This window comes from Bos indicus x Bos taurus, chromosome 12 (genome assembly GCF_003369695.1).
Source record: "Bos indicus x Bos taurus breed Angus x Brahman F1 hybrid chromosome 12, Bos_hybrid_MaternalHap_v2.0, whole genome shotgun sequence".
Lineage (NCBI taxonomy): Eukaryota > Metazoa > Chordata > Mammalia > Artiodactyla > Bovidae > Bos > Bos indicus x Bos taurus.
The window spans coordinates 81,722,594-81,745,320 of record NC_040087.1 but is presented as its reverse complement, the minus strand read 5'-3'; positions in this window follow the sequence as shown (position 1 = coordinate 81,745,320).

Genomic DNA, 22,727 nt, shown 5'->3' with positions numbered 1-22,727 from the left:
CTCATGCAGATGTTTTGTGGGCCAATTTTTGTGAAGAGACAAGACAGAGCAGCATTCAGGAGACCCAAGCTCAGAAAGTCTGGTGAATGGATATTGTGTGTTAAACAAAGTGCTTAAGATACTTGTAGTAATTGGTCATGATTACCTGCCTAACCTGCTGTTTCGATTCATACAGCAGGGACATTCTTTCCCTCCAGACTGGAGGGCGTCTACTGTGTCCTTCGTCATCCTTTTATTTGTTTGTTCGTAAACACTTTATCAAGGGCTGTTTATCATGACACCTGGAGAGCAGTCGTGCAGAATGAAACAAGTAGATATTGTTCTGGTGGCAAGAAGCTGAGAAGAGCAATAGAAGTTAGACACGAGTCTAGTTAGACACAAGTAACCCTCCGTCAAGGCAGTAGGGTGATGAGTCAGAACCGAGGAACCTCAAAGGCTGCAGAAGTTCTCGGGAAGAGGGGATGGTTTTCCATGGTGATCAGGGGACATTTGAATTTCCCTTTGAAGCTGAAGGTAAGGTTTGAACTAGGCTGGAGGGTTATTCAATGTAGTAGGACTGGCATGAGAAAAGCACAAAGCTTTGAAAGGTCACAGGACATTTTTGAAGTGGCCAGTGGGTCCATTTGACTAAGGTGTGGAGGTCAGTGGACAGCTGTGTGGTCGCTGGGCCCTCCTCAGTACAGCTCTGACATTCACTCCAGCCCCAGTTCCTGTGACTGCCTGCCTGCCTTCACCTTTATGCCCTGGGTCCAGGAATCTAATTGTGACCATGTTCAAATGGGATGTGCTTTATCACTTTTCTGCCCAGCTGGGCTTCCATAGCTCCTCTAGCTCCTCCATGGAAGCTCAGCTCAGATGGCAGCCCTTTAGGGAAATTGCGTTAGTTCCTGCTGCTCCCGTAACCCACACTCAGTGGCTGAGAACAACCCACAGATTTATCCCCTTAGGCTTCTGTAGGGCAGGAGTCTGACGGGGTTGCGCCGCTTCAGTCAAGGAGTCAGCAAGGCTGTATTCCTCTCCGGAGGGTCTGCAGAGAAGCTGCGTCTTGCTTTTCCAGCTCCTAGAAGCCCCGACTTTCCTCAGCCCCACCCTCCACCCTCTCCGGCGAAGGCAGGCAGGGTCTCCTGCACATCAGGTGACTCTGGTCTCCTCCTCTAATTCCCTCTTTCACTGTCAAAGACCCCTCGGACTCCACTGGATTCCCCCGACACTCCAGGAAGCGCTCCTGACCTTAAACTCAGCTGATGAGCAGTCTGTAAGCTGGATTCCAGTTTGCTGTGTAATCTAATTTCGTCACTTGCTAAGTTGCTTCAGGTGTGTCCAGCTCTTAAATGACCCCATGGACTGTACCCCCCAGGCTCCTCCATCCATGGGATTCTCCAGGCAAGAATACTGGAGTGGGTTGCCATGCCCTCCTCCAGGGGATCTTCCCAACCCAGGGATTGAACCTGCATCTCTTACATCTCCTGTATTGGCAGGCGGGCTCCTTACCACCAGCCCCGTGGTCACAGATTTGGGGAACTAGGTGACAGACATCGTGGTAGGGCCATTATTCCATCTTCCACAGAAACCTCCCCTCATTTTTCCCATCAATGCCAGGTATGCATTTTGTTCTCATAATATCTTTTTCTTTCTTTGTTTCCGTAAGATAAATATACTGGAGAAGATGCTGCTGCTGCTAAGTCACTTCAGTCGTGTCTGACTCTGTACGACCCCATAGATGGCAGCCCACCAGGCTTCCCCATCCCTGGGATTCTCCAGGCAAGAACACTGGAGTGGATTGCCATTTCCTTCTCCAATGCATGAAAGTGAAAAGTGAAAGTGAAGTCGCTCAGTCGTGTCCGACTCTAGCGACCTCATGGACTGCAGTGTACCAGGCTGCTCTGTCCATGGGATTTTCCAGGCAAGAGTACTGGAGTGGGGTGCCATTGCCTTCTCCACTGGAGAAGATATATAATCCTAAAATACTTCTTTTTGTTGTTTTCAATAACCTTTATTTCATTGCTGTGTTGGGTGTGCTACACTCTGAGTTTGATTGTATACAATAAAATTACTTCCAAAGTGGTTATAACAATTAATATCAACCTGGATGCTAGTCTCTAATTTCTTTCCTTTTCAAAAAAATTAAAAAAATAATTGGAGCATAATTGCGTTACAATGTGTTAATTTCTGCTGTCCAGTGAAGTGAATCAGCTGTATGTGTACATATGTCCCCTCCCTCTGGAACCTCCCTCCCCGCCAGCCCAGCCCTCCCGGTCGTCACTGAGCGCTGAGCTGAGCTCCTGGGCCACACAGCGGCTTCCCTCTAGCTATCTGTCCTGCACAGGGTAGCCACACATGTCAATCCTATGCTCTCGATTCGTCCCACCCTCTTCTTCCCACCCCTCGTCATAATATCTTACATACAGCACATTCTGAACTTTACCCTTGCTATTAATTTTAAAAAATTACTATTTCGTGATCATCATACACTTGGTTTGTTCAGGGAGGATGCTGTCTCTTTTATCTCATAATTGCTTCTGTGTCCCCAGTACATGGCACATAGCAGTTACACGACAAAGGGGCTGAGGATGAGGGACGGAAGAATTAAATGCCTTAAAAATGACACGAAATTTACTAAATGATGAAAATGTCTCTTCGATGACTTATCTGAAAAATCCTGAGAAAGGAGATGGCTGAGTCTTGGTATTCCAGAGAGATCTTTACATCCTCTGGGTAGTGGAGTCCTGAAAATACTTTGCTGAATCCACGGATACGAAAGACTGAGCAGAGTGAAGAGTGGGCTTGTGAACAGTATGTCTTCAAAAGGTCTCCTTTTCATCTTTTCTTTTTGCTCTTAGCAAGAGAGGAATGGGAACGCAGAGAGGGAAACGCCCTGATGTTATGAAGAGGCCCTGATGTTCAGCCAGGTTGCACGGGGACCCAGGTGTGTGGCTGCACAGAAGACCCTGAGTCAACATCCCAGCATCAGCGGAGCAGCTGCCGCCGGGATGAAGTGACGAGAAGGCAGCCTTGCTCCCCTGTCCGCACGCAGGTTCTCCTGGCCCCCCATCTCCTGCCTGTTTGCTGTTTCTGTGCTGGAGAGCTGCCTCCTCCATTAGCAGCTGATCTACTTTTTTCTTTTTTAATTTAATTTAATTTTTTAACTTTACAATATTGTATTGGTTTTTGCCATATATCAAAATGAATCCGCCACAGGTATACATGTGTTCCCCATCCTGAACCCTCCTCCCTCCTCCCTCCCCATACCATCCCTCTGGGTCGTCCCAGTGCACCAGCCCCAAGCATCCAGCATCGTGCATCGAACCTGGACTGGCGACTTGTTTCATATATGATATTATACATGTTTAAGTGACTACTGAAATAGCCCTCAGAAAGTTGCAGAAGGGGCTGTCAATTCATGCAATGATACTTAAATTATTCCCAGTCTCTCATCTCTCCGAAGTCCCTCTCCATCTGCAGTCAGCCTGGGAGGTCACGTCCCCAGCCTGGGTGTCCCTAGAGCTGAATCCCCTGATGTCCCCCATCAGGATTCATTAGCTGAGGATTGGGCCTCCCACATGGCTCAGCAGTACAGAATCCACCCGCCAGGGCAGGAGAAGTAGGAGACTTGAGTTGGATCCCTGGTCAGGAAGATCCCCTGGAGGAGGAGGTGTGGCAACCCTCTCCAGCATTCTTGCCTGGAGAATCCCATGGACAGAGGAGCCTGGTGGGCTACAGTCCATGGGGTCCCAAAGAGTCAGACACGACTGAACACAAGTGTGCAAGGCTGTGTGCATAGTCAGTTCTCAACTGAGACATGGGATCGTGTTGATACACCTCCAGATCAGGTCTGACTTTTCTGCTCCTTGCCGTGTGTGGGGAGACTGGTGCTGGGGGGCTGAGGCAATCAGAGGGCGGATGGTGCAAACAAGTAGAGGACATAATTCAGATAGGAAACAGCATGTGAACACAGTGCTGTGATTCTTTGAATAATAGCTTTTCTCGTGGCTTCCCAGGTGGCTCAGTGGTAAAGAACCTGCCTGCAATGCAGGAGCCACAGGAGACGTGGGTTTGATCCCTGGGTCGGCATGATCCACTGAAAGAGGAAATGGCAATCCACTCCAGTATTCTTGCCTGGAAAATCCCATGGACAGAGGAGGGCAGGCTACAGTCCATGGGATCGTAAGGATTCGGACACAACTGAAGCGACTTAGCCCACCCTCATGCACGTGGTTCCTGTTAAGGGTGTGTTGGCAACATCCTTAAAAGGTTTGCAAGGACAGCTTGGGTGACATCCCTCTGGGATGGATGCTGTTGGACTGGTCAGAACTTCTTCTCCCCTTCCTCCATTCTGAATGATGGAAAAAATGAATGTATTTAGAACCAGCCAGCTGGACTCAGTGTAGATGATGTCAATGCGCTTGGCAGAGGGCAAAGCATGCCATCGGGGGTGCCTGTAAGGTAGCATCCTCTCTTCCAGGCATCGAGGCTGTGCTGACCTTGACCATATCTTGTGCTGAGAGCTTCAGGGTTTTTGGGTGCTGGTTGGCCCTGAAGTCCTGGTCCTCCACAAAGGCTGTTGGGCGTTGCTCTCAATCTTCTCCATCCTTGTGGCCATGGGTGGGGAATTTGATGAGGTCATAGCGGTGTAAACTGTTTCTCCGTGGAGGGCTCTTCCAAGGGTACACAGGGCGCTGCCGCCGCCCCAGGAGTTCTCTGGCTGGAAATACCTTTCAGCACCAGTTTCTAGACCTTCAAAGACGGCTTTGGCTTTGATTTTGCAGAGGAGGGGTGTGGTGTCAGGGGTTTCCTTTTTTTGCTTTCAACACCATCTTCATAAAAAAAAGGGTCTCTCGGTTCCAGCTGTTTTCTATCTTTCAGAATCAGTGGCCCCAAGTGCAACTGACAGAAATGAAGTAAATAAAAGGTGAACATCACTTTGTAGGAGATTCTGAAGCAGGACCAATTCTTAAGAAAAAAATATCAGCATTCAAAATGTAGCATACCGGAGACCCAGCAAGAAAGCAAACTGTTTACAATGAGAACCGCTTAGAACTCATCCTCAAATCTACCCTTCCTGGAGGAGATCTACTGGGTCACTGATTCTGAAAGAGTTTGTGATACAGAGTGGATGGATCGACATCTGATTCCTGGGAAGATGACAACAATGGCTGATAGATAAACTTCACCAAAAACAGGGAAGCGGATGAAACATAGATCTGACCAATTAGCCCTGGGGTTAGCGCCCTGAGCCATCTCTCCAGGCTCTCAGTTTTGTCTCTTGCCTGGATAGAAATCCACCGCGAGTCACTGCTGCTCAGCCTTTGTGGAATCAAAAAAGAAACTCAACGACATTACAGAATTCACAGCCTTTGCTTTCAAAGCAGCAGTTTGAAAAATAAATTTGTGTGTTAAACATTAAGATGAAGTTTAATACCTACTTGTTAGAAACCTTTGAAGAGAGAAAACGGGATACTTTGTTCTGGAATAGATCACTTGCTTGAATTTGACATTACTTTTATCACATTTCCTTTGAAAGATGTTTCTGACTTAACACTTGACCTCTTTGAAAAGATAAAAGTCTTATATGCTATTGACAAAAATGTGTGTTTGTGTAGAAATACATTCCGTCATGGCAAAAATACGCTTCAGTGGCCTCACGACTAGATGGTTTAAAACAAATTTCAAAAATGCAAGCTTGAAGCTCTACATTTGTAAACATGCTCGCAAGTATATCGTGTAGTCCCTGTACATGTACAATGTCTTTACACAAGTTTTACTGTCATTTCTTTGCCTTATAATTTTCAGAATAAAACAGGAACCATCTTTAAGGGGATGTTTGGGTTTTACGTGTTTGGGGCAAGGAACAGAGGGCAAACCAGCATATTTCTATCATGTGTGCATGTGCGCTCAGTCGTGTCTGACTCTCTGCGACCCCATGGACTGCAGCCCGCCAGGCTCCTCTGTCCATGGGATTCTCCAGGCAAGAATACTGGAGTGGGTTGCCATTTCCTTTCTCCAGGGAAGCTTCCCGACCCAGGGATCGAACCCGGGTCTCCTGCATTGGCAGGTGGATTCTTTACCACTGAGTCACCTGGGAAGCCCCTATTTGTATCATAATTTTTTAAAAAAAACTTTGAATCATCAGAGTTGTTCTATTCTAATGAAACTTCTGGGTAGGTATATATATATATATATTTTTTTTTTTTTTTAAAGATTGATGCATGGTTCTTCTCCCAGCACTCCTGATGTAAGTTGGTCTGCAGTGTGGTACTGAGGCTCCCAAGTGATGCCTTTAAAGGAAGCCAAAAGCCCGAGAACCAGTGTGTGCGAGCTATTCATTTGACCTCAAAATTGGGAAATTGTCATGTGTGTTTAATCATATGTTTACAGTATATTCTCAACCAGAGGTTCTCAAACTTTATCGAGGAACCAGAATCGCCAGGAGGGCTTCCTGCCCCACCCTGGAGTTTCTGTGAGTAGGGGTGAGGCCTGACTTTGCTTTCTAGAACTTTACCAGCAGTGCTGGCACAATGGGTTCCATAGGTCACACTTTGTGAACCACACTCTCGCTCTCTTTTTAAAATGTAATGCTTTCTATTAAATAATTTGGATTTAATTTTTGGATTAAAATTTTGGAGCCCAAATATTAAATTGCAAAATGTAATACTGTTTATTAAAATGTAATACTGTTATTGAAGCTGAAACTCCAATACTTTGGTGACCTGATGGGAAGAACTGATTCACTAGAAAAGACCTTGATGCTAGGAAAGACTGAGGGTAGGAGGAGAAAGCAGATGACAGAGGATGAGATGGTTGGATGGCATCACCGACTTGATGCATGTGAGTTTGAGCAAGGTCCAGGAGTTGGTGATGGACAGGGAAGCCTGGCGTGCTGCAGTCCACGGGGTCACAAAGAGTCAGACACGACTGAGCGATTGAACTGAACTGAAATGTTTATTTAACTTCAAAAATATTTTCAGCATTCTAAACATACCAAAAAAAGAAAAAAGAAACAGGTTTTTGCAGATTGTGTTTAGTACAGAAGGTTCTTGAACTTTCATTGGTGCAGTATCTCTTGGCTTTGCTGACAATGAAGAGCTCGATAGTTTGCTTAAAAGACAGGTTAGATTTCATATATATGTATTAATATAGGATATTTGTTTTTCTCTTTCTGAGTTACTTCAGGCTGATTCGAGTTGTATAGCAGAAACCAACATGACATTGTAAGGCAGTTTTCCTCCAATTAAAAAAAAAAAAAAAAATCAAACAGTTTGCAACAACTGCCCTCCAACTAAAGGATCCGAAACACTTCTTATGCCTGCTGATCCCCTCTTTTCCACCACTAAGAGTGGCAGCGGGATGCTGAGTCGCTAATAGGAAAGCAAGACCTCCTGAAGCTAAATGGATGCTCACCGCTGTGTGGGCAGCTCCAGTCCCACAGTGCCGGCCTCGAGCTACCGGCCCTCCAGCCGCCAAACGAGGGGCGTGGCGTGTCTCCGTAGCTTTGGAGACCCACTCTCTCAAGCAGAGATAATTACTGAATTGCCCGGGACCTCTTTAAAAAAAAACTATCCAAGTGACTCCTCCTCCTCTACCCCGAGAGATCTTGATCCGGTGGAAGTGGGGCACATTTGTGTTTTCAACTGGCACCTCTAGCCCTCTTTTTTAAAAGCAGTATTTCTTTATTTGGCCGCCCTGGGTCTTAGTGGCGGCACGCAGGGTCTTTGATCTTCATTACAGCATGTGGGATCTTTAGTTGTGGCGTAGGAACTCTTAGGTATGGCATGTCAGGATCTAGTTCCCTGACCAGGGATCAAACCTGGGACCCCTGCGTGTGGCGCGAGGAGTCTTAGCCACTGGACCACCAAGGAAGTCCCCACTGATATTATTTTGGCGGTATTGAATCAATGTTATCAATTGTACCAATATTGTCTCTGAGGCCAAAGTAGACATTTAGGTTCTTAAAAAGTGATCTGTTCTAAAAAACTAAGAAATAGTAGTGTAATAGCAATTAAGAAACTAATAGTAATTAAGAAAAAAATGAAATAATAATGATACTGCTGCTGCTGCTAAGTCTCTTCAGTTGTGTCCGACTCTGTGCGACCCCGTAGAGGGCAGCCCACCAGGCTCCCCCGTCCCTGGGACTCTCCAGGCAAGAACACTGGAGTGGGTTGCCATTTCCTTCTCCACATACAACAAAAATTGTGTAAATGTTAAGGTTTGGAGAGTACTTCTTTCTTGAAGAGTACTATTTTTTTAGATGATATAGTCTTTAATAGTACTTAGATTGGCAAATCGCCCATTATTTACAGAGGAAAATTCAGACTTCTCAATGTTGTCTTGTATTTTGTGTGTGTGTGTGTGTGTGTATGTATGTTATAAGGAGCTAGCCATGATTAGGAAATGGCCATGATTCGTTACAACTCTTTTTTATAAAAAGATTTCAATGAAAACAGTAAGTTTTTTTTTTTTTAAGCAAAGAGGTTTCTTTTTATAATCAAGACAATATATTCTTTGAAAGTGGTATTTCTTGACATTTATAGCATTGGTGACAAGGTCATAATTTCCATTGTAATGAGATGCCTTTTAATAATGCATAACCCTAATGCAGAGAGCAGCACAGCTTCTCAAAAGCCTTATCATGGTGACTGTTTTCTAGCAAGGTCTAGGAGACTCTGAACAGGTCACATTTTGACTTGGCAATTCCAGTGACCTTTAGTCCATGGGTGTGCCTCTTCAAACTGTATGCACAGACCAGGATGTTTTGGGCCAAAATTCTACATTTTTTTTCTTTTTGCTTTCATTTCAGGGAATGGTTAACTGTGAATAAAGGTTCTTGGCACATTCTCATGAGTTTTTAATGGTCAGACTTGAGAATGAGCAGGTGGTGATCAGACTGGATTTTGATTTTGGAAACACTTTGGGATTTTTTTTCTAGTTTTTTGAGTAACATCACATGCAGAAGTAGTGCTTTTGTTATGAGCGGAGAAAGATTTCATCCGTGTGTGTGTGTGTGTGTGTGTGTGTGTGTATTCTGGTTAGAAAATAACACATACAATAAAAAAAAAAAAAGTCTGATACAAGGAAAGTTTAAGAGGAACTGCCAAGGAATTACCCATTCTTCCATGACTGTGTGTGGGTCTCTGTTTTATCAAGGCTTCCCCAATGGTTCATCAGGTAAAGAATCTGCTGGCAAAGCAGGAAACACAGGAGACGCGGGTTAGATCTCTGGGTCAGGAAGATTCCCTGGAGGATAAAAATGGCAACCCATTCCAATATTCTTGCCTGAAAAATTCCATGGAGAGATTTGCCTGGCGGGCTACAGTCCATGGGGTCGCAAAAGTTGGACATGACTGGGCGCCTGTGCGACTCTGTTATCACATAAGCAGCTAGTCCTGTAGATAGCACCGCCTGATGTTCCCCCCAGCAGTGCAGCCCAAGTATTGTTACATTGTTCAACTATTCTTTAAAAACAGGCTTTTAATATTCTGCAAGTAGGAAAAATAAAGCTTTTGCATGGACTTTTAAAAAACCATTTAAACTTATCGCTGCATTTGCATGGATAAAGCCACTGAGATATACCTGTGTGAAACAGATGTGTGAAGTATAGAAAATGTGGTCCAGAAGTGCCCAGCACAAAGCTGGACCCATTATAGAGTTCGTGCCTGTGTGCATGCTAAATCGCTTCAGTCGTGTCCAACTCTTTGAGACCCCATGGACTGTAGCCCTCCAGGCTCCTCTGTCCCTGAAATTCTCTAGACAAGAGTACTGCAATGGGTTGCCATGCCCTTCTCCAAGGGATCTTCCTGACTCGGGGATCGAACCCACCTCTCCTGTGTCATTATAGAGTTCAACCCATATTTATTCAATAACCAAGAAAAATATCAGTGTAACAGAATAATCGATACATATTATTTGTAAAACTTGTGACATACTAGACATATTGTATAAGCACCTCCCATGACCTTAAAGGAATGTACATATTAATCTTAAGATGATGGGAGCAAGGGGTCACAAGTTACATCTTCCTGTGTTGTAGTAACACAAGTGATTATGGTCCTATATGATCTTTATTACTGATCACTCCTCTCTTACATCTCTGGCAGATTCGGATTGTACCATAAATTTTGCAAAATTTCTCTTGCCTCTCCCACCCATCGTTTGACTTTCATGTTTGTTGGCTTTAAAAATGAATCATGGGGAGAAAGCCGTGGTGCCAAGTGTCTGCCTCAATGTGTCAGAGTTTGCATTCTCAGTTAACTGCTGATGTAGTGCAGTCAGTAAGACATAGTACCCCTAAGTAACACACGTCAAGATAAAGATATCTTTGTGTGTGTGTGTGTGTTTCCTTATGGATTTGTTTAATACTTCCAATCCATCCCGCTGATTATGATTTGGTGTGGTCCTTTAGACTGTAGAATGCTCACAGCATTCTACACTCTAACTTTTCCCAGTCATCACATTATGCTTATTTCATTGGACATCTAGCTTTGTCCCCGCAGCTATTTTGTTGTGTTTCTTGTTGACTTGGTTTTGTTCCTAAGGGGCTCACCAGTTCCTTACCAAAGACGGTGGACTAGGTCTGTCTTGCAGCCGCTGTGCCTTCACGTGCCCTCTTGGATGGGTGTGGCTTTGCACAGCTGCCCTGAGGCTTTTCTGATGCAACGATGGTTGATTTGAAGGCACACAGCTGCCGACTTTCCTTTGATGGTTCCTGCTTCCCATGGGGAATAACCTTCTTATTTCTGCTTTGAGAAATGAAGCAAGACCTGCGATGAAAGCAGCATTGTCTAACGTGATTTATATTTGGGGGTGTTGCTATATTTGGGGTATTCCTATCTGGAAATAGCCTCAAGTCTTCTTAATTAGATCAGTCCAAACTCCTAGGGGATAACCCAAAGGTTATGACGGTCACTGCAGTCCTTAAAAAAATACATGTAAGAAAAAGCAAGTTGATTACCTTATTTGGGGTTTAAATTTGTTAAATTTGATTTTTAAAATAATCTAATTATGTATTATTTTTGCCTGTGCTGGCTTCTCTTATCATGGAACAAGGGCTCCGGGGCTCCAGGGCTTCAGTAGTTGCTGCTCCTGGTCTCCAGAGCACAGGCTCAATCTTTGTGGCACATGGACTAAGTTCCCTGCGGTTTGTGGGATCTTCCCTGCCCAGGGATCCACCCTGTGTCTCCTGCATTGGCAGGTGGATTCTTTCCTACTGAGCCACCAGGGAAGCCCCAGGTTTGTGTGGTTTAAACATTGCTCTGAATACTGGTGTTAAAAAGGTAGTATTTGTTCTTCATATTCTGTGAATCTATATTCTTGTGTTTTGGATGGAATGCCCTAAGTGCTGTTCTAAATGAAAATTGGTCTGAGGACTGAAAGCAATCAGTTACCGCAGAGCTAATCTTGACATTGGCTTTGACCTTAGGCTGACTCTATTTACTCAGTTACTCGGTTAAACAGCATTACATATAAGTCTCTTACAGGAATATTACACTTTTCTGGAAGAATTCATCTTTAAGCTCCTTCAGAAACTTAGAAAATTCGGTTATGCAAATGTTTGCGTTTATCACGACCATGGTTTTAGCACTTGCATGAGGGAAAAAAATGCAAGTATAAATTTAAGCATTCCTTCTAGATATTCTCAAACAAAAGTCCCTACTTTAAAAGCACTCCAAATTTCCAAGAGTTTGCAGTTGGAAACACATGGAGTTTGAATTTCCAACTGCAAGCTGAGTTTGAGTTGGAAAATCCACTCTGAAATCCCGTCTAGGCAGAGCCGTGCGCGTCTGGGGATTCTTCTGCTGAAGCACATGTGTCCTCTCTCTCATCCTCATCACACGCTGTCTCTGCTCATCACATTTTCAAGTCAGTCTCTTTAGTACAGCTGTCCCTTCAAGGGCCAGACAGGAACGGTCATGAATGGAGGTGAGCTAGTCAAGGTCCAGACAAGAGAGGAACAAGGGAGAGATCTTTGCTATCTCACCTGGCCCCCAAGCTTCACGCTTTCTTAGGCTCCTTTACCGCATTCTACAAGACATCTCTCTCTACGGTTGGGACTCTAAGTTCACAAATAATTTCCCAGAGCTAGACCTGGTCACCTAAACAAGAAGCTTATTCTCAGGCAAAGCTTCAACTTGTTCACATCTATCTGTCTGCATTATAAAACACAGAGGGCCTCGAACATGTTTCTGTAGAGTCTGATTCTATTATTTCAATCTGTCCTACCATCAAATTAAAGATCTGCTAGGGAGTTCTTGGAAATAATTCCAAGATGTCAAGTCTTGTGACTACTACTGAAGCATTTCTGTGGTGGTCCTTGTTCTGTGGGTAATACTTTCCTGGTGCTATGGAGGAAAACTGGTCTCTATGGAGCTCAGATACAGGAATGCTTTATCTTAGCATGATGTATTTGTAGAACCAGTTTTTTTCTTTTCTGGCTAAATGTATGGTTATTTCATAAATCCAGCCATGAAAAATGTTCCATGTGGCTGAAATAGTATTTCCAGCTAGGTACAAATATAATTATGGGAGAGATTAATCTTGTATCTGTCAATATTTCTGCCACACAGATGCATAAAAAAACTGTCAATTCAGTGGGAAAAATCTCATTAGCAAGTTAGGCTGGGATAGGAGAAAAAGCAATATCCTTGGCTCGCTCAGGGAAAACAAGTATTCTGTGGACTGAACTTGATCCCACAATAATTATTCCAACACACACATATGTGTTCAGTCACTTCAGTCGTGTCTGATTCTTTGCAACCCCATGGACTGTAGCCCACAAGGCTCCTCTGTCCATGGGATTCTCCAAGTAAGAGTACTGGAGTTGGGTGCCAAAACTTCCTCCAGGGGATCTTCCTGACTCGAGGATCAAACCTGCATCTTTTATGTCTCCTGCATTGGCAGGCAGGTTCTTTACCACTGGTACCACCTGGGAAGCCCTATTCCAGCACATCTTACCATAAAGAGTCTAGTTTCCTTCTTAAATATCCCACTGAAACAATTGAGTATGAATACATATATTTTATAGAAAAAATAAGAATATATTTCTCAGATGGCTCAACTCATATGGACAGCCAATTTCTGGTCTGGGGTCCAAGAATTACATTTGTTAGTATTAAGGAAAGAACATGGATTATAGAAAGCTTATTGACTTAGATCTCCAAGGGACTCTGAAAAAATGAAAGAGGAGTGATCTTCATGATTCAAAGTAGAGAGAAAAGACACAGCAATGCAAGGAGAGTAGAACACTTAGGGTTTGTAATGGGGCTTAGAAAAAAAAAAGAAAATGATGGATTTTTTTAAGCCACTTTTTTCAACATATTGATTACATCTTTGTGTGGTTGTTATTCTGGTAGAAATGACAGTTTTCATTTCTTTTCTGTACCTGTCCCCAATTGATTGTCACTCTTACTTCCAGGGGTTTTGTGGGAATCTCTCTGTCATATAAGAGGAAAAGCTGGGACAGAGCCTCTTGTGTTGAAATTGCATTCACTCTGCTCTAGGAAATAATAAAAAGAGCCATCTAATTGCTACGATGCAATTACAGGACTGTCCATCTGACCTGAAATATAGAGTAAGTTTTCATTTTGCCTTGAGGGGAACTCCTGAGGGGAATTCGTTTCCTGATGAAATTGTGTTCCCAGTTCTTGTGGGTTTAGAGAAACACTGAAGTAAATCTGAGGCATCGCCCCTGAAACGGAGCCTTGGAGATCACTGGAATGAGGCTGGATTTCCCAGGTTAATTTCGAGTGATCAGTTAACAATTGAGATGTATGGGCCTGGAAAAGTCCATTTTGTTCATTTCCACGATTTTAGGAAAATCCGTTTGGTTCATTGTCCTGAATAGAAGCCCGCTTTACCCATGGGCTCGGTGAAGCAGAACACAGACTCTACCTGGCTAGTTTTCTTGTCATGGATTTTATGTTGATTTATATGTTAATGAAACTTTGGCTGGTCTACTAAATGTAAGTTTCTCAGAGACAAGATGTTAATCTGTATTTAATGCATGTATCGTAAGGTTAAATCTGGCATGAAAGGCAATTGAGATTTCCACAGTGCTTGATTCAGGGGTTTGCGGGGGACAGCAGTAGCACAAATCTAATTTTACAAGGAAATTGCTGAAAGAATTGATGTAATAGAATGGGTATAATAGAGCAAGGTATTTAAAATTTGCATGCTCAGGTGGGTAATAAGCAATTTGAAATGATCTCTGGTCACTGAAAAAGGCCCATTTGCTCGAAAGACACTACTGGTTTTTGATAGCCGTGAGCCAGCCTATTAACTTGGCCTTTCTCTCAATTTGAGTTTTTACTATTAAGGTGACTTTACTTCAAGCGTTTCTTATTTTGAAGGAATCAAAATATGTGTGCATGCATGCCTCTGTGCATATGTATTTTCTCTCTCACTCTGTATCCATGTGCCATCTACATACACATGGAATGCTGGTGTTAGGGGAAGTGGTACTCCAATTATAGTCTGTGAATGCTTGGACGAGAAGGATGTTCCCTAGTATTGGCAGTGAGAACGTGAGCAGACATGCATTTTTATCATGTGTGTGTATTTATTGAAGGAAAATAAATGTAAAGGCATCATTTTATTATAAAATTAGAAAGGGAGTATATTGCCTTTCTTGGAATTTCCTCTGCATTTTAAAGTAAGTTTTGAAAGATGGGGAAGAGATGCTGCTAGTAATTTCCAAATGACTTACTAAAAAAGAAATGCTGTGGCGTTTTGATTTCTGTTGCTAGAACAGTTCTTCAAACTTGGTGTGTAGCTAAATAGATTGGGCAAGGAGTTAGGCAGAATTGGCAAGGCAGTACCACGCTGCCAAGGAAGGGGGACGAATCTGCAGCCTACGCTCAGTCTTAGGTGAGGAGGTGATGGCCCTTCTCACATTGTTCTGACACATGTTTGAAATGCTTTCTAGTTTGATATAGTTTGAACAAGCAAGCTTTGAATTGCATAGGGTTAAGATGTGTTACCGGAGAAGGCAATGGTGCCCCACTCCAGTACTCTTGCCTGGAAAATCCCATGGATGGAGCAGCCTGGTGGGCTGCAGTCCTTGGGGTCGCTAAGAGTCAGACACGACTGAGCGACTTCCCTTTCACTTTTCATGCATTGGAAAAGGAAATGGCAACCTACTCTGGTGTTCTTGCCTGGAGAATCCCAGGGACAGGGAAGCCTGGTGGGCTTCCATCTATGGGGTTGCACAGAGTTGGACATGACTGAAGCGATTTAGCAGGAGTAGCAGCAAGATGTGTTACAGAGAAGAGTATGTGGTCAGTGGCTGAGTTAAAACCTGAGTTTGTAAGTCAGTTGTTTAATAGTGGTAAATCCACTGTGTTTGCATAGTTAATTGTAGTTTATCTATATTTCAGCATCAAGCTTTGCTTTCTGAGGCTCTTACCCATGATACAGCACAATTACCATCCTTCATGTTTTGAGACACTTACTTGTAGGATTTAATTATGAAGTAGGATCTACTGATGAAGTAGAGCATCATTTGATGTCTGTCACTGGAAGAAACCCCAAAAATGGATCTCCAGGAAGAGAGAACTCAGCGTTCTTCACTGACCTCCCCACTGGGGCCAGAAAGCTAAGCATTTCAATGTCCCCAGTACCTCTTCAGATCAGTTAACATAAGAGCGCTTTCTGTTGAGACACTGTCATATGACACTAACTATGAGCTCTTTAATATTCACATGCATCTATAAAAATTGCAGTTGCTCTTTTGTCCATTAAACAATCTAACGAGAGAGGAGGAGGGAGGAAAGGGAAGGAGGAGGAAATTTGACCTTTTTTTTTTTGTAGTTTCAAAATGAGAGGGCAGGCAAGAATGAGAGTCTGGGGGTACTCCAGTCCTCTCTCTGTGGGGTTTGAAAGAAATTGACGTGAAAGAAGATGTGGTCACAACTTGTCTCGATGTCCATTCGGATAAAGCCAAAGCCTATCTCCCACTTGCAGAGGCCTTGCTGAAATATCCTGCAGGTCGGTAGAGACAAATCAGGAGACCTGTCAGGGCAGCTGACTAGTTAACTGCATAGACTGTGATTCTGACCTGAGAAGAGATGAAGGTTAAAGAGGACAGGAGATTGAAATTGCTCTGGTTACTTAAGAGTCCCTTCAATCTAGAGGGAGATAAAGATGTACTGAAGTATGAAAAATGAACCTTCTCTCCTCTAATTCTGCACAACAGAAGATGGCAGAGATCTTAACAGTGATGTCTGCAGAAAGGAAAGTATTAGCTGTTTTTTTGCTGAAAGTGCATTTGTATTAATAGTAACCTAGCTGTTACAGTTACCAGGTTTGCCTTAAAGCATCAGTGGGAAAATGTCTGGAGTAAGTGTAGCCATCACTAGGGTGCCTTTCAGCAGGTAAAGGAACAAAATTGTTATAAAGTAGTTTGTTTTAATCCAATCACACTGCAATAACACAATACCATAGATTTGGTGGTTTACAAGCAACAGAAATTTATTGCTCACAGTTCTGGAGGCTGGAAGTCTGCTATTAAGCTGCTGGCATAGTTAGCGTTAAGAGAGATTCTGATTCCGACTTCTTGCTGTGTTCTTACTTGAAGGGCGGGGGAAGGGAGCTCTCCGGGGTCTCTTTTATAAGGGCACTAATCCCACCGCAAGGGTTCTATCCTCATGACCTCATCACCCTCAAAGACCCCACCCCATAATAAAAGTCACGCTTGAATTTGGTAACGAGTGTGTTTTGGAGGGGAGAACTCAGTCTCTGGCATAGTTAAAAGTGAAAGTGAAGTCGCTCAGTCATGTCCGACTCTTTGTGACTCCATGGACTGTAGCCCACCAGGCTCCTCCGTCCATGGGGTTTTCTCCAGGCCAGAATACTGGAGTGGGTTGCCATTCCCTTCTCCAGGGGATCTTCCTGACCCAGGGCTCAAACCCAGGTCTCCTGCATTGCAAGCAGACTCTTTACCGTCTGAGCCACCAGGAGACAAATATTCAAATATGTTGATGGTATCATTTTTTCCCATTTGATTTTGGAGAAGATCATAGAAAAGGAAATTTGCAAAGTAGAACTTAAAGGAATGTAACTGGAAACAAAATGACCTTTGAACTGAGGAAAGAGGGAGTCTGTGTATATTCAGCAAATGGATTTTGGACAGTTATCCCTCCTCTGCCCCCATCCCAAGGCTGAGAAATAAAACATTGAAAAATAGCTCTTATTTAGTGAAAATAGTTGGTCAAAAATCCTCAAGACTTCCTTTGCTTATGGAAATATAAAGGAACAAGTTGCAAAGTATCTTTATTACTCTCCATTTTAATATCTCTTCTTGATTTGTCCAGGAATTCATTCAAATCCCAAGTGAAAACATTTGGCAGTTTGTCAAAGTTTATTTTTTTTTCTTTTCTTTGTGATTCAAATCACTTTCTTCAGGAAATTGCTTTGTATAAGCTTTCAACTGTTTCATTATGAGTTTGCTTCGTCCTTGCCTAGAATGGAGTTGTTTTCCCCAAACCTGAAATTTCTGCTTTCTGCTTTCCACCTGATAAACTACTTCATCAGAACTCCATGCCCAGATGTGCCTGACTCACCTCAACTTAAGCTGGGGGTGACTCCTGAGCCTGGTTTTCCAGATCTTTCTTCCTTCACAGAAAGCTGTTGCCTGAGTGCCTGCAATGAATGGCATCACTTGGATTGTCATTCTTACTGGTCCAAGAGTGGGTTGAGCTGGGGGAAGTGGCAGGTCACAGAAACCTGGGAGACATGCTTCTTAGTTTTTTGGAACCTCTGTCCTGCAGTTCTTCCCGCCACCCAGAGGTCATGATGATAATAATACAAGACAAAGTAAAGAAGGTTGAGCGCCAAACAATTGATGCTTTCAAACTGTGATGCCGGAGAAGACTCTTGAGGGTCCCTTGGACTGTAAGGAGACTCAACCAGTCCATCCGAAAGGAAATCAACCCTGAATATTTATTGGAAGGAATGATGCTGAGGCTCCAATATTTTGGCCACGTGATGCGAAGAGCCAACTCATTTGAAAAGACCCTGATGTTGGGAAAGACTGAGGGCAGGAGGAGAAGGTTGACACTGAAGGACAGGGAAGCCTGGCGTGCTGCAGTCCATGGGATCACACAGACTCGAACACGACTGAGCGACCGAACAACAGGAACTCAGGGATCACCAGAGTCCTAAGTCATAGAAACAAAAGCACTGAGGCTGGTCAGATCGCAGGCCTGAAGAGTGGTGCGGAGACCCAGAGCAGATACAGAGCAGCATCTCTGATTGCATTGTGCAGGCAAGAATGTTAAGAAAAGACAAAAAAGCCCCTGGAGACTCTTTCTTAGCTCTTTAATTATTAGTGTCCTTGTAAGATTGTAGAAGTATGCCTACTCTGACAACACTGAATTTATATATTTCGGTGCTGGGAAAACTTCTCTTAAAGGTTTTTTCTCAGCTTTTTAGAAAGATAGCAGTTGGGCTCATGCTGTGTCAGTGCTTGCCTTTAAAGTAAAATTAGGCGTGTGGGTGTTAGAATCAAGATGCTGTTGGACATGCAAGATTTAATAAATATTTTTCATGAAATAAAGGGAGAAGGATTGGAGGGGCCAGATAAAGTGAAGTTCAATTTTTTTTCCAGGGTATTAGCTTCCAAACTTGTTCATCTTTTGCTATTGCTGTTATTTAGTCACTAAGTCATGTCTGACTCTTTTGCAACCCCATGGACTGTCGCCTACCAGGCTCCTCTGTCCATGGGATTTCCCAGTCAAGGATGCTGGAGTGGGTTGCCATTTCCTTCTCCAGGGAATCTTCCAGACTGAGGGATTGAACCCATGTCTCCTGCATTGGCTCTTGTGGGTTCTTTATCACTGAGTCTCACGGGGGAAGCCCTTGTTCATCTTTTAATCGTATTAAGATAATTTCAAGCACAACAAAATTTACAAAAAGGAAAAAGCTGTAAGGAGCTCTTGTCTTCCCTGTACTCGGAGGGCTAGGATGAATGATTGACCCTCCCACCCCCTACCCTGCTGAGGCACACCCCCAACAGATCCAGGCTTTAGCCCCTGGAGCCTCTGTCATCTCATATGGTGAAAAGGGACCTTGCTGATGTGATTACTGTGCAGTATCCAGGAGGCCCTAACTGTCATCACAAGTGTGACCATAGAGGTGGAAGTGATGGGACCACCCAGACAGAGGCCAGAGTGAAGCCCTTTGCAGACAGGGGAAGGGGCCCCAAGCCAAGGGAAGTGGCAGCTGCCAGAAGCTAGACTGACCAGAGAGAGGCTTAGCCCTCACAGTCCCTGGAAGACCCAGACCCCTCAACCCCAGCCTGCCAAAACCGACCTCAGACATATCTTCTAAACATCTGGCCAAGGGCAGGAGGTCACCACAAAGCCGATGCTCCTAACGATGGGAGAAAGCATTCAACTTCCTTCCCTGGGTGATGTGGAGGTGACCCAAGTACCCCCCAGATTAGGTAAGTGAGGGGGAGGCAAATCAGTGAATCATCCTTTCGTAGCTTTTCTTCTGTCTTAAGCAGATGCTGTTCTTCCTCTGGGAGTTTTTAATGCTGGGGGAAAGAGGCAGGGATTTTCATAAAGAGCACAAAGGCCTTTGGGAGAGAAGGGATGAGCCTCTTGCAAAAGCCCCATCTTTCAAAGTGGGAAACGCAGTGGGGTGAGCAGCATGGCCCAGACACGGTCCACTGGCATCGCCCCCAGTGAGGACAGGAGACGTGGAGTGGGTGTGATTTGGAAAAAATGCTCAGCAACCATTTTGCCAGAAGCTGGAGCCGTGTATGCACCCAGTCATCTGAGCTGGGCTGATGCTTCGGGGAGCAAGCGCTGGGGTCCAGAGGGGGACATGAGAGAAAGTGATGCCCACAGCCCTGCAGTCCGGGCTGGGGAGGGAGATGCGGCTGGAACTGGCATCTGGGAGCACACGGGGAGGCTCATGTGCTTCGCTGAGAAGTGTAAACATCACTAGATTTGTCCTCAGTCTAGTGAGAGTAGATCACACCAGGTAGATAGAATTATTGCTTCTAATGCCTGTTTCCCCCATTAGACTGAAAACATCTTAAGGGCAGTGGTCATACTCATTGATTGGAGTCCCTTCTGGCCCCACAACTGCCTGGATGATGCTTGTGTTGAACGAATGAATGAAATGACACCTAATTTTAAAAAGTGAAAGTCTCTCAGTGGTGTCTAATTCTTTTCGAGGAGAAGGCGATGGCATCCCACTCCAGTACTCTTGCCTAAAAAATCCCATGGACAGAGGAGCCTGGTGCACTGCAGTCCGCTAAGAGTTGGACACGACTGAGTGAGTTCACTTTCACTTTTCACTTTCATGCATTGGAGAAGGAAATGGCAACCCACTCCAGTGTTCTTGCCTGGAGAATCCCAGAGAATCCCACCAGAAACCCTGGTGGGCTGCCGTCTATGGGGTCACACAGAGTCGGACACTACTGAAGCGACTTAGCAGCAGCAGCCATGGAGTACACAGTCCATGGAATTCTCCAGGCCAGAATACTGGAGTGGGTAGCCACTGTTCCCTTCTCCAGGGGATCTTCCCTATCCAGGGATCGAACCAAGGTCTCCCGCATTGCAGACAAATTCTTTACTAGCTGAGCCACCCTAATTAAAAAGCCCTAATTAAAAATAACCACTGAAATATCAACTTCTCCATAGAACTTTACTACTAACCTCACCATCTCTGGTCAGTTCAGTAAATATGCAGGAAATCTATGTAACATCCCTCCCTCCATCCATCTATCCATCCTTCCTTTCATCCATCTACCTACAGGGTGAGCATATATGTGCAGATAAATAGCACCCACAGGTACAATATCCATCTCCAGCTCTATTTTGAAATCCCACATCTTATATTGAACCACCTGTCTTCTGTCTCGTTGACCATCCTCTCCATCAGACCATGGGTTCTTTGGTGGGGGAACCTGTTCTTTCTTTAGTATTTCAGAAATGGTTGTATTAGTTTTATTTTTGGCTGTCCTAGGTCTTTGTTGCTGTGGGGTCTTCTCTAGGAGCGGTGCATGGGCTTCTCTCGTGTGGGGTGAGGGGTCTAGGACACACAGGCTTCAGTAGCTGCGACTCCCAGGCTCTCAAGCACAGGTTCAATGGTTGTGGTGCACAGGCTTCAGTTGTTCCACAGCACGTGGACTCCTTCTGGACCAGGGATCAAACCTGTGCCTCCTGCATTGCAGGTGGATTCTTTACCACTGAACCCCTAGAGAAGCCCACCTATTCTTTTTTCTTTTCTTTTTTTTACAAAATTTTACTACTTCACAAGTTTTCAAGTCAAACTCCTCTTTTACTGTAAAATGCAAAGTCCCCCTTCTCCCTTTCTCACAACAGGAGGGGTCTGCTTAGGCCCTTCAAGAAAATAGATGGAAGCTCTGACGCTCCACGGGGTTCCTGGTTCATGGTTTGGGAACCGCTGCTCTACTGTGTGCTGGGAATGTGAAAGTCTCTGCCCTCAGACTGGGGTCCACGCGGGAACCGTTGGCATCCTTCTGCTTGATGTGACGTTAGGAAAGCCTTCCCTTTAATCGGATGAAAACCTCTCATTCCATAATCAGAGGAAAAACAAAACAAAACACCCTCAGCTTGCACTCACGCTCTGTGGTAGGTGTCTGCTCTGCCCTTTGGGTCAGATGGAGTTGTGGTGGGTGGGATGACCCCATCCTGAACGAGATAGTGAACTCCCCTGGAGAGGGGAGAAGCGGGCTGAGAAGGGAGCTTGGCGGTGCCAGAGGTGGGGTTCTCCAAGTTCACGGTTTTGACCAGGGTGTGGTCTGCTCCCCCCGCCCCGAATGCTTTGTAACTGTTTTTGGCTAATGGACATGAAAGTTTGCATAAAATAGGCTTATTTAATGAAGACTGCCCTTGATCTTTTTCCAGGCCCACGATGGAAATTTTCAATAAGAAAAAGTCTGCTTAATAAATGCATTTGGTAAACATTAAATTGACTTCACCCCAAGTATTTTTTTTTTTTACTTTTATGTAGCTTTCCACAATAAGTTCCATCTGGGAAAAGCCACATTTTCCGGGGGGTGGGAGTGAATTTCTTTTCTTTTATTCCCCGGGGTAGTCTGTGAAATCCCGTCTCTCTGGTTCCTTTGACCTTCCATGAGATGATGGGGTGATGAGGGTGCTCGTGATGAATCAGTAGCAGTTTCTGCACGAATATTCAATTTTTAATACCGACAGTTGATTTCTTGACCAGAGTGTGCCCACTGGAAAGGGCAGGACCTGCAGTGGATTAATGACCTAAAATCAGTGTTCAGTTTTCCTCTCTCTCTCTTTCTTTTTTATGTTAGGTTATCTCTTGAAGAAACTTAGTGTGTTAGTTGCTCAGTCGTGTCCCTCTTTTTACGACCCCAAGGACAATGGCCCACCAGGCTCCTCTGTCCATGGAATTCTCCAGGCAACAATACTGGAGTGGGCTGTCATTCCCTTCTCCAGGGGATCTTCCTGACCCAGGGATCAAACCTGCATTTCCTGCGTCTCCTGCACTGCAGGTGAATTCTTTACCATTGCACCACGGGGGAAGCTCCTTACTGGTGGCCGCAAGTCAAAGCGAAAGTGTTAGTTGCCCAGTCATATCCGACTCTTTGCAACCCTACGGGCTGTAGCCTGCCAGGCTCCTCGGTCCACGAAATTTTCCAGGTAATTATAATGGGGTGGGTAGCCATTCCCTTCTCTAGGGCATCTTCCCCACCCAGGTCTCTTTACCATCTGAGTCACCAGGGGACC